This window comes from Xiphophorus couchianus, chromosome 22, assembly GCF_001444195.1.
Source record: "Xiphophorus couchianus chromosome 22, X_couchianus-1.0, whole genome shotgun sequence".
NCBI lineage: Eukaryota > Metazoa > Chordata > Actinopteri > Cyprinodontiformes > Poeciliidae > Xiphophorus > Xiphophorus couchianus.
Window position 1 is genome coordinate 29,676,418 of NC_040249.1, and position 12,925 is coordinate 29,689,342.

Genomic DNA, 12,925 nt, shown 5'->3' on the forward strand with positions numbered 1-12,925 from the left:
ACATTAGTTTTACCTTTATTAAAAGAACTGAAAAATGAGTAAATGACTCAATTAATTCCAATGTCCACCAACCTCATTAGCATTTTAGAGTGTGAATTTATTAAGCAAGCTTAAGCAGGGATATGTGACATACAAATCAATAATCAATTGTATATAATTCAAGAGCAGTGTAATACAATCAACATGTATAATCATACCCTACTGTCTCTTTTCCCTAACCTATGTCGCGGATTCTGAGATAGCTTTTTAGGAAGCAAGTTCAACTCATACCCAGTTGGTGGTGGATCTTTAGCAACAGGAACGTCCGAAAACCTTGGTCTGAATCTTTGTCCTTTGTGTGGAAAAATCCTCTTTAGAATAGAAGCAAAGTAGAGAGGGTTCAATTGCTTTGAAAACCCAACTCCTTATCCCTCCGGAACCTTTGTCTTTTCTCCAAGTCTGTTGCAATGTTTGGGTTGAGGCAAGACCGACGATCGAATCAGGAACCCGGGTTGGACGAACTTGTCTCCCTTTGGCGGCACGAAGCTTCAGCTTTTCCCGTGGCTCCAGGGTGTGGTCTGCTGCTGTTTCCTTGATCTGCTTCTTCGTGTTAGCTCTACTTCGGTGCCGCAGACAAAGAACAAGAACTTCTCCTTTTCCGTCTGCTTTTATACATTTCTCTGCCATGTATGTGTATGGGGAGTTTTACTTTACGTGGTTTCCTGAACATCTGCTGATTTCACGGAAACCCCCTCTGCCCCTCCTGTTTGCTGGCTGGGATGGAAAGTCCCGTCCTTCCCTCAGCGTGTTGATCTTAGCCAACCATACTGCCCCACCCATCCTGTGCGTCTGGCCATCTGTTCAGAACTGCTTGCGACATCAGGAACTCACAAGTTCCCCTTCTCTTTTCACTCACCCTTTTCTCTGATTAACTATTAAACACAGTCAAATATTAAAAACTATGTGCTGATTTCCATTAAGCATTAATCATAAGCATTAATCACCTCTTTCACTTATTATAAATCATCAAACCTTAATCATTTCACTTATTATAAATCATCAAACCTAATCATTTCATTGTTATTATGTCATTACAGATCATGATTCGTACACTTCAGAATCATTCAATGATTACTTACACACAGACATTTTACCTATTGTATTCATACATGTCCAACTTAATCATTATAAATCAAAACACAAGATTGCTTTATTTCCTTCAGGCCTTCATGCACCTTTTTCTGCGTGTACCTGGATAGATCTCAAACCCCATACCAGTTTTCTTGACAGGAGGTAAAGTCAATCAGTCAATCAACTCCAAAGAAAATACATGATGCTCCTGGATTGACTGCTTTGTATGTATATATATATATATATATATAAATTCCCTTCTCACCCACCGCGGGTGGTTCTTATCCTCTGAGCTCGGGTCCTCTACCAGAGGCCTGGGAGCTTGAGGGTTCTGCGCAGTATCTTGGCTGTGCCAAGGACTGCACATTTCTGGACTGAGATGTCTGATGTTGTTCCTGGGATCTGTTGTAGCCATTGGTCCGGTTTGGGGGTGACTGCCCCGAGGGCCCCGATGACCACAGGCACCACTGTGGTCTTCACCTTCCAGGCCCTCTCCAGTTCCTCCCTGAGGCCCTGGTATTTCTCTAGTTTCTCGTGCTCCTTTTTCCTGATGTTGCAGTCGCTTGGTATTGCTACATCTACCACAACGGCTTTCCTCTGTTATTTATCCACTACGACAATGTCTGGTTGGTTCGCCATTACCATTTAGTCTGTCTGGATCTGGAAGTCCCACAGGATCTTAGCTCTGGCGTTCTCCGTCACCTTTGGGGGTGTTTCCCACTTTGATCTCGGGGTTTCCAGTCCATATTCTGCACAGATGTTTCTGTACACTATGCCTGCAACTTGGTTATGTCGTTCCATGTACGCTTTCCCTGCCAGTATCTTGCACCCTGCTGTTATGTGCTGGACTGTCTCAGGGGCCTCCTTGCACAACCTACACCTTGGGTCTTGTCTGGTGTGGTAGATCTGGGCCTCTATTGCTCTGGTGTTTAGGGCCTGTTCCTGGGCGGCCAGGATGAGGGCCTCTGTGCTGTCCTTGAGTCCAGCTTTTTCCAGCCATTGGTAGGATTTACTGATATCAGCCACTTGGGTTATTTGCTGGTGGTACATCCCATGTAGGGGCTTGTCCTCCCATGATGGTATCTCTGGCACCTCAACCTCCGTTCCCTGTTGTCTGAGACATTCACTGAGCACATTGTCTGTTGAGGCTTTGTCCCTGATGTATTTATGGATCTTAGTTGTTTCGTCCTGGACTGTGGTTCTCACACTCACTAGTCCTCTGCCTCCTTCCTTGCGGCTCGTGTACAGTCACAGGGTGCTGGATTTGGGATGGGACCCTCCATGCATTGTTAGTAGTTTTCTAGTCTTAATATCCGTGGCTTTTATCTCCTCCTTTGGCCAGCTAATTATTCCAGCAGGGTATCTGATTACAGGCAGGGCATAGCTGATTATCGCACGGATTTTGTTCTTGCCATTGAGCTGGCTTCTCAGGACTTGTCTTATTCGTTGGAGGTATTTAGCTGTGGCTCCTTTCCTTGTGACCTCATCGAGGTTGCCATTTGCTTGTGGTATACCTAGGTACTTGTAACTGTCCTCTATGTCTCTCTCTCTCTCTCTCTCTCTCTCTCTCTCTCTCTCTATATATATATATATATATATATCCAGAAGCCCTGGATGACTCAGGAGGTCCAGTGACTGCTAAAGACCAGGAATGCCGCCTTCAGGTCTGGGGACAGGACCGTCTACAGTACAGCCCGAGCTAACTTGAAGAGCGGCATCAGAATGGCTAAGTCTGACTACAGGAGGAGGATAGAGGGCTACCTTGACAGCAACAACAGTAGGCAGGTGTGGCAGGGAATCCAGCATCTCACCAACTACAGGACCAACCTCGCAGCTGCGGAAGGCGACGCCACGCTGGCAGAGGAGCTGAACCTCTTCTTTGCCCTCTTTGCGGTGAAGCCAACAGAGGCAGCCACACTACACCAAGCAACCCACAACACCACACCCCTCGTTGTAGAGGAGCATGAGGTGAGGCGCACAATGCGGGCTGTCAACCCAAGGAAGGCTGCTGGACCTGATGGCGTCCCTGGACGTGTCCTGAAAGACTGCGCCGATCAGCTGGCTGGAGTCTTCACCAGGATCTTCAACCAGTCCCTAGCCCTGTCTACAGTCCCATCCTGCCTGAAATCTTCCACCATAGTCCCCATACCCAAGAAACCTCACATCTCCTGCCTCAACGACTACCGGCCAGTGGCACTAACCCCTGTGGTGACGAAGTGTTTTGAAAAACTGGTCTGGGGTCACATCACAGCACTTCTCCCTCCTGGCTTTGACCACCACCAGTTCGCCTACAGAGCCAACAGATCCACAGAGGACGCTGTGATCACGGCCCTCCATGCTGCTCTGTCACATCTGGAGCAGCAGGGGAGCTATGTGCGGATGCTCTTTGTAGACTACAGCTGCTTTTAATACCATCCTCCCTCACAGACTGGTGGACAAATTGGGGGACCTGGGCCTCCCTCACTCCACCTGCATGTGGATTCTGAGCTTCCTGACCAACCAACAGCAGAGAGTTAGGGTGGGAAAACATACATCCACTGCCCTCAGCCTTAGTACTGGCTCTCCACAGGGCTCTGTGCTGAGCCCCCTGATCTATTCTGTACACATACGACTGCACCTCTGCCCACCACAGCAACAGCATCATCAAGTTTGCTGATGACACCACAGTGGTGGGGCTCATCTCAGGAGGCGACGAGTCCGCCTACAGGGGTGAGGTGGAGCGGCTGTTGCAGTGGTGCAGGGAGAACAATCTGCTCCTCAACAACTCAAAGACAAAGGAACTCATAATAGATTACAGGAAGAATAAAACGGACATTACACCACTAACCATTGGGGGAAAATGTGTGAAGAGGGTAGCTGATTTCCGTTTCCTGGGGGTCCACATTGAGCAGGGCCTCACATGGAACATGAACACCTTCGAGCTGATAAAAAAGGCCCAGCAAAGACTGTACTTCCTGAGGGTTCTCAGGAGGAACAACATCAAGGAGAAGCTGCTGGTGTCCTTCTACAAGTGCTCCATAGAGAGCATACTGACTTACTGTATCTGCGTATGGTATAACAGCAGCACTACGGCTCAAAGGAAAGCTCTCCAAAGGGTTGTGAATACAGCCCAAAAATCATTGGCTGCCCTCTCCCCTCACTGGAGGACCTGCACAGCGACTGCTGTCTAAGAAAAGCACAACACATCACAAAGGACACTTCTCACCCCGGACATTCTCTGTTCACACTGCTGCCTTCAGGCAGAAGATACAGAGCAATCAGAACAAGAACCAACCATCTCAGAGACAGTTTCTACCCGATAGCAATAACAAAACTAAATGCAATCAAAAACAACCATTAATCATCATAAATGATGTATGTGAGAATGTGGCTGTTCTTACTTTTTTTTTGCCAGTTTGTTGATTCTTGCGTTGTGTGTGAATTGTGAGACAGTTATTTTTTGTTTTTGGGCATGTGCACCAACTGATGGCACCCTTTGAACTTCATTGTCCTTGTGACAATGACAATAAAGATTTATCTTATCTTATCTTATATATACATATATGTATATATATATATATACATATATATACTGTATATATAAATTCATTTTAACAAAGTTGTTCTACCATGGTACTGCAGCTGCGGTTAGCAAGTAAAAGAATGGTCTTTTTGCCCTCTAATATTGTCATGCACAAAATCTCTGAATGTAACAATAACATGCAACATATCAATATGATTTTTTGCCCCCAAACTAAGGGGGGGCAAAATAAACAGAATTTGCACAGTTTCAAATTTACCTTTAAAACTACATTTCTGATTGCGGGAACAACAATAGCAACTGAGTGAAATATTTTCAAACACTTTTTAGTTCTTGACGACCTAAAGCAAATTTTACAAGTCTCTATCACCCATTCACACCGCAGTTCTGGTTTTTAGTTATAATGAGGCCATTTAAAGCCATTTTTTTGTACCAAAACTTTCTAAAAAACAGAATACATGTATCTTTGTGGAGTCATCACGAGGTACAGCGTGTTGGCTGAGTAGGCACGCACGGGTGGGCCAGCAGAAGAAACACTAATGTCCATGTTCAACGGACTGAACAATGTAAAGCAAAGCCTGAAGCTAGAAAACATTTCTGGCTCATTTGCCAGTGAGCAGGTTTTGCGTGGGGGCTTTGTTTGAGTTCTGTATCCAGGTCTTATTCGTGGTTTGTGCTCTGCAGAGTTTGTGTGGGCACAGTGGGTAATGGAGATGAAGAGGAGGTTTTTCCATTGATGATTCTCCTCGTTTTCTATTCTTTTTAATACAAGCCTAGATAAGAGTCTGTACGACAATAACTCAAGATGTTTTTCCAAGCCGAGTCTTTAATCAAGAGTAGCAAGAAGAGGCCTTTTTTGCTTCGTCACTGTAATCAATGGCTGCCCGGATGTTAATGAGCTATCGGCTCCAATGAAATGCCATCAAATTGCATGTAGTACTGAAGTTTCAGCTAAACACAAGTAAAAAAAAACATCAGATTCCAACAAGTCGGATCTGTTGGTACTTCAGACACATTGGTACCAGAACATTCTGGGGCTGAGAGAGAGCAGCAAAAAGCTGCTCCTCTGTTACTTCTGTCTTACAAAAGAATTCTTGTAAATAATTTTCTTTGTAACATTAGCAATCAAACACCACTGTGTTCATCAATAAAATGCTGATTATTTTATTGGTATTTTATGTCATAGAACAACTCCGTGATGTACAGATGTGAAGTAAAACGAAATTATACATGTTTTTTAAAAAAGTGAGATGGATTCAACGTGTCTGAGAATCACCATTTGCTGCAGACGCAAATTTTTTGATTCTTTGTTTCTATACGTTTTACTCATGTAGAGACTAAAATATTTGTCCATTCCTCTTAGCAAATGAGCAAAAACTCAAGCTGGTTGAAAAGCATCTGAAAATACCAATTTTCTAACACTAGAATTTCTCCCATTCACTTGGATTCCTCCAGTAGTATTTCTACCAGTTAATTCAACAAAGTTCTGAATGATGATTTTGATGCTCTGTGCTGTTTTAGAATTGTAGTCTGCCTGTAGTTTTAGCAATAGCATTGGAGAAAGTGAATGAAGCTGTTCGTTTTGGCCACGCCTCCAAATACTGAATCAATATTAACAGCCGCCTCGTTTGGCTCGACACCTCTACCTTCAAAATGGAGGACGGTTGTTCACAGTGCAGGCAATTTCTGATAAGCTTCGTAGCATCGAACTGGCTCATCTCACATGCTGCAGGCAAACGATAATGATAGGATGAAATCAGATCCAATTGTTTATCTTCTACAGAGTCCACGACTCCACAAAACTGTTGTATATCAAGAGCCGAAGGTTTAGACCCTGTTTAGGAAAAATCTTTTTTGTTTTTGGGAGTGAGCGATACACCAAATCAATCAGAGAAATGCCCATTTGTCTTTAGATATTTCATTTAGAAAATCAGAGTAAATATCAGTGTCTGAGAAAAGAAAAGTGAGAGAAGAAAGAAGAAGAAGAAGTGAAACTTAACACATACAATACTCCTTTTATATTTGATCAGTCACGTACACGGTGCCTTCCACCCATCTCTCTCCTGTAGGGAGTTTCTCTAAGTTTCTCCCATCTTTGGTTAATTGATAGCTCTGTCCCTAAATCAAACCTGGTTCAAATGAGTTTCAGTTGGAAAGAGAAGAAACTACCTTTATCAGTTCCATAAGTATAACACCTGCTCAGAAACCTTTATAATCAGTTCATTCTTCACAGTAAATAAGCAACTTTTATTTTCCAAGACAACTCCATGGACGAAGTGAAGCGTAGAACAAAGGGATGATTGTATTTAGAGGCATCAGAAAAATAAGGCTGACATAAAATTTACACTATGCAATTTCTATATTTTTTGTAAGAACATTTTGATACAATACAATGTCTCACTGTTATTTTTTCAAAACACTAAATCCATAAATGAAGGTATGGACTATGAGGAGCAGCAGAGCCCAGTCATCTGTCATCTGCTGCTCACAGCTGCAGCTGCATCACATTCAGTTGTGCCTCATTGAAAACAAAAGGCCAAAAAGAGCTGCTGGCAGTGACAAATTCACACATATTACAGCATCATGTTGCTTCTTTGATCTAATTATGCGAACAACGTGAAGTAGTATCCAAATCCCGGCTCTGTTTACATGCAGTTTCATGTTTACATTTCAAAGGATTCTTTATGCACTCTGAAGATGGTTTAATGGGTCTTTTGTGTCTGCCTCAAACAGAAGACGTGAGCAGCAGGAGTGAAACATCCCCAAACACCAGCCTGCACACAGCGAGTTTTCTGTTGGAGCACATCACAAGATGGTGAGCGTCATTATAAATATCAGTGGTAACAGCTGGGAGGAACTGGCTGGTCGGGTTGAACGTGACTGTTGCTGATTTTAAGAAATAAAGCAGAAGACATTCAAAGCTCTGATTATGGTGAGCGAACCTTAAAGTATGTACTGTTTACTGACAGAAAACCTTTGTTCTACTCGATCCAAATTTTCTTCTAAGTTCATCCGTCTTCCAGTTTCCACTCTGACACACGATGCTTCCCTTAATTCACTGCTGTGACCCAATTAGTTTATGTGCAGAGTTTAATGTAAAATGGAGCTCTTTAAGCCAAGCATTGATCTTTTTTTAATACTCAGTGCAGTTTTTTTTTTATTTCTTTTTGTAACACGTTTTGTTTCTATAGCTGGTTGGTACAACAAAAATATTTTAGGGAGCCCAAAATCTCTTGGGACAATTTAGGGGAAAACACTACCTGTGTTGTTTTTCTTAATGATGATGATGATGAAATAATTTTGTTGACAACAAACACATTTATGTGTGATTTTTTTTTTCTTTCTTTTTTTACATTAGTAAAATATCGACAAGGTCTTGCTCACATTTGTAACGGAAACGCAGCTGTTGAGATAAACACGGCTCTTTGATGACTAAGACATGACAGTCTTAGTCGAGATCCAAGCTTTTGTTGATGAAACGAGACTCGACAAAAATGTTAGTGGGTCGTCTGTCAGCCACTGTTACTGAGTGGTAAAAACCAGCCACTTGTTTTACACTTTGGTTTGTCCAGAGATTGAGAAACAAATCCTTCCTGGAGGCGTGGACTATCAAAAATATCAATGTCATCGTTCACAACTTCTCCTTCTGTTCACTGATTGGCCTGGTAGCAAATTGACCATAGAAATCCATTTCAATGGGAGAAAGCCCAGACTTTGGTGTGAAGGAAGATGAGAATTGAGGGAAATTGCGTAGGAAGGCGACGGCCAGGCTGCCAGATGTTAGTTATTTCTATCACATGTGGCAGTGCATCGCACATGCAGTGATTTGGAGTGAATGCTTCCGGTTTAAGCACATTTGAATACTCAAATCTACACTTGCATCAATATTTCTTCCTCTATGGAAATATTACTAAATATTGTATTCAAACTCTTTGTTATCAAATATCATCACACATGTTTTGATACCAGAACAAAATGAAGAGTTCTCATCCTGAAACATGTTCTCTCAACGTATGCAGAGTGAAATAAATGAGCGGTTTTATTTATCGCGTGTATGACAGAGTGATCAGACAGTTTAAGTCTGTCCTCTGTTGATTGGCTGTTAGGTCTCTGTTAACGAGCCTCTGTTGGATTTTAAAGCTTCTCCACAAATCTGCACATTTATTTGACTTGCATCTAAAGCAGCGGTTGGAAAGCCACGCTTTCTGCTCGTCTTGCTAAAGTTATTTTTATAGTATTCACAACAACTTTCCTGATACATTCAAATATTCAAATTAAGGCAGACTGGTAAATTAATCTTTAACCTTAAGCACTTTGATTCAACTCATAAGGAACAGAGAAAAAGAGAGAGAAACAGATGAGCTTATGTTGCAAGACTCACTACCTCCATTGGACGGATGCTTCCTGTCTCTTTGTGGCGGCGCCGCAGCTACAGCTTACTGACTAATCATGCCAGGGGGAAATCTAGCTGTTTCAGTATGCAAATACTCTTGATGCGACACATGAGAACTCTGCTCAGCACAGCAATTACACTGATCTTCAGATGATGGCTTTCCGGTGTAAAGGAGTTTGATGGGGGAAAAAACCAACAACAGTGATTTAGATAGCATCTAACAATTAAGTTATTTTTTAATTACTGCCAAAAGGCTATTAGTAAGTAAGCTAAATGCACTTTGTACCATTCAAAAATAACTCTTTTGTAACTTCTTTTAACATGTATATTTTTGTAGATGTTATTCTTTAGTCTTTTCATAAAACAAAAGGAACTGCTGTTAAAAATATTTCTTCTAGTTTTGCTTTTTTTTGTCACCAAAATGTTTTAGATGAGTAAAAAAACAATGCAGCTAAAAAACCCAAATTCCTTTCATTAATGTAAAAAAATCTACATTTGTTAAGTAAGATGCCATCCAACTGATTCTTTATTAATACAACAAAGAAGATTGGACATAAATGTTCACACACATGGCATAGTTCATCAGAGGAAAGACAATAATTCCACAGTATCTGTGTTTCTATTGCAAGTCTTTAGTGATTTCTTGATTTTGCCAGTCAGACTGTAAATTAAGTCTAATAATATTGAACTCAGCTTTTGTAATTAGTTAATTTACTATTTTACACGTGGAAAAGGATAATGTTTTAAATTGAGCCAGGTTGGTTTGGATAGTTTTTATAACTGCATTTTGTATTTCCTCAAGTCTGATATTTAAATCCATTTCATGATCTGAAACAAAAAGGGGCAAATTAAGTGCACAATCTGTTTATTACATTATTTGCGATGTGTATATATATTGCTAAGAAATGTAGCCGACATGTCAGAGCTATAAATTTCCTGAAATGGAGTTCACCAAAAACTCTTTTAAGCAAAGAGCAAGGGGAAAGATGGATGGGGAGTATTTAAATGTCAGTCTGCATTATACGCACAGAGCATTGAAAGCTAGCAAATGGATGAGATGAAGAGAATGGGTGAGAAATAGCTTTTAGTAGAAGCCTGATCAGACAGGAGACGGCAGACAACAGCAGAGCGACAGAGGGATCAAAGACAGAAAGCTGTGGGAGCATAGAGGAGATTGTCAGGTAAAACCACCTTATTTGCTCAAAATGCTTTGAAAGCCAATCCTGGGAAGCTCTGTTCCAGATTTAAGGTATCAGAATTCGGCTAAATTAGTCTGAGCTCAGAGCTTAACAAAATCGTTGTAAACATTCTGCCTTCTCAGAAGGAGGAAGAAAACAGACAGTACAAGCACCTTGTTGCAGTTTAGTTTCGTCTTTAGTGTTTTTGTGTGTTTAATTGTGTTTTCATTGATCTATTTGTTTCCCTGTTCCAAGTTGAGCAGTCAGTTTTTCTGTGTTGTCCCTCTGCTTCAGTTCGGTTAAATACTCTGTTCCTTTTACCAATAATCTCACCTTATCTATCAAAACGTCTTAAATATTCCACTATTGTCAAAAACCACAATTTTGAAACTGTGGTGTTTCCATTACATAAGAAATGTAATTAAAATCACACTGAAGTTTGTTCAATAAAACACATGCCGCTCCATCTTCCTGTCGTCTTCCTCATGGTTTGCACCAGTGGCAACGTCCTGTTGTTGATCATGTGACTCGTGTGATACAAAAAGAAGTTGCGGTTTGCTAAATAAACCAGGTTTGATACAGACAAAAAAAACAAAACAAAAAAAACTCATGCTAGCACTAAAGCTTTTTATTTCAAAAAAGTTTCATGAAATTGATTGTTTCTGTTCAGCGAACCTATTTTCAAAATGTTAAATTGCACATTTATATGGTCAGTGGAGAAGCAGCTTCAGCCTCCAGTTTTGTCATCATTGTCAGATCATCTTCCATGGATTTGTTTTTTATTGTTGTGACAAAATACATCACAGTCTTAACACAGGTTGAATGCAATCCAGAGTAAACCTTTGTGAAAGAATTAGTCTCTTTATTGAACATTTGAGTTTCTATACAGCAATAAGAGTTAACCTTTATTATTTTGTGACAAAGTTTTGAAACCAGAAGTGTGCAAAACTGCATATTTGAGCATTGATCCAATACAAAAATACAGTTTTGTTATCTGTATTGCTAATACATATTCAATACTTATTAAAGTTTGATGTTTCCTATTTTAATTTTTTATTGTACTTTTGAAGGGGTTTTTCTTTGAATTATGCTAAAACCACTCATGGGATTCTTCTGTTCCCAAACCTTTCTGCAGTTGCAGTTTCCTTTTCTTTGTACATTTTTTCACATAAGTCTGTGTTAGATCAGTTGGACTCCAAAAGGTCTTCTATTGTCATTTTTTGTTTAAAGAAATCACAAGACTTTAAAAGCCTGAAAAAACAGAGAATTTGTTTGAAATTTGGATTCAATGATGGACAGCAAATTAAATTACAGAAGAGCTAATAGAGAACAAATGAAAGGCAATTTTCTCTCTTGTTAAACAAGCTCTATGTAGAATCCACATAGCATTTGCCTCTTCGTCCAACCCTGATATTGTTACGCTTTTGCTTTAATAGAACATAACTTTACACTGGAGCTCTGTTTGCCATTTACTCTACATTTTAAAGCTCTTCTACCAATTTTCCTTACACAGATGGCACAGCTAATGCGATCAGGGATATCGGCGCAGTTGTCTCTATCGCTCTGCAGCCATTTGTAACCCATATCAGCAATTTTCTCTGCAAACAGAAAACGGTTGAATAAGCCAGTGGAATATTGCAAACTCTTGAAATCTAGCAGCCGTTATCAGAGCGAGCATTCTTCTTAGCTAGATGAGCGCTTCAGTTTGAAGTTGATGAGCACATTTACTTGCTTTTATGTTTAGTGACTTAAATTACCACTTGGAGAGCAGGATAATTTATCATCTGAACCCTAGCGAGAGTGGAAATCCTATATTTATGTGATTTGGAAGGGGTTGTATAGGTAAATGGGGCCCTCATTTAGTTTGTGGCAACAAAAACTGAAGGTGGTGATTATTCTTTGACTGTTTTTGTTTCAAGCTCCAGCAGCCATTGTCAGTGAGCTGCCTGGAAGCGTTTCTCTGGCCCTTCACATGGCTTATTTCTCAATAACTGCACAGACGCAGCACAAAGTCAGCCATCGATCAAAACCTGGAGGAGTACGTGCCATGGACCAGGAGGCCAATTTGAATGTGAATGAATATCAGATCAATAAATGATGCTGCAGCGTCACCACAACACACAAAATGAAAAGTTACAGTGAAAAATGAACAGCAATAATTTGGGTTATTTAGTCTGTCAAGAGAATAAAATGGTTCATTGTTCAGTCATATTTTCACCATGTTGTTCATTTAATTATAAATGTCAGTTTCAGAATAAATATTTAGTTAGCGAGTAAATATTTAGTTTGAAGCTAAACATTTATCTCAGAGCTAAATATGGAGTTTATGATCCCTACTAAATATTTAACTAAATGCTTAATTTGGAGCTGAATATTTATTTGGCAAACTAAATGTTCAGCTTACTATCTGCATATTTATTTTAAAACTCACATTTATTAAATGAATAACTAACATGGTAAAAATATGACTTTGAAAAACGAACCATTTTTTCTCTTCTGGTAAATAATAAAATAAAAATAACCAAATGATTTATTTCTGTTCATTTTAGACTGTAACTGTAATCATTATAGCACATATGCTTTGTTTTAACATCATGCCTTTTCTTAACCACTACCATTAAAATACTGAATAAGACTTTTAAGGGTATATGTATATACATACAAAAAGAGGAGTAAACTTACATCAAAAAACAAGATTCTTTTAAATCTTAGAAAATTTCCAAA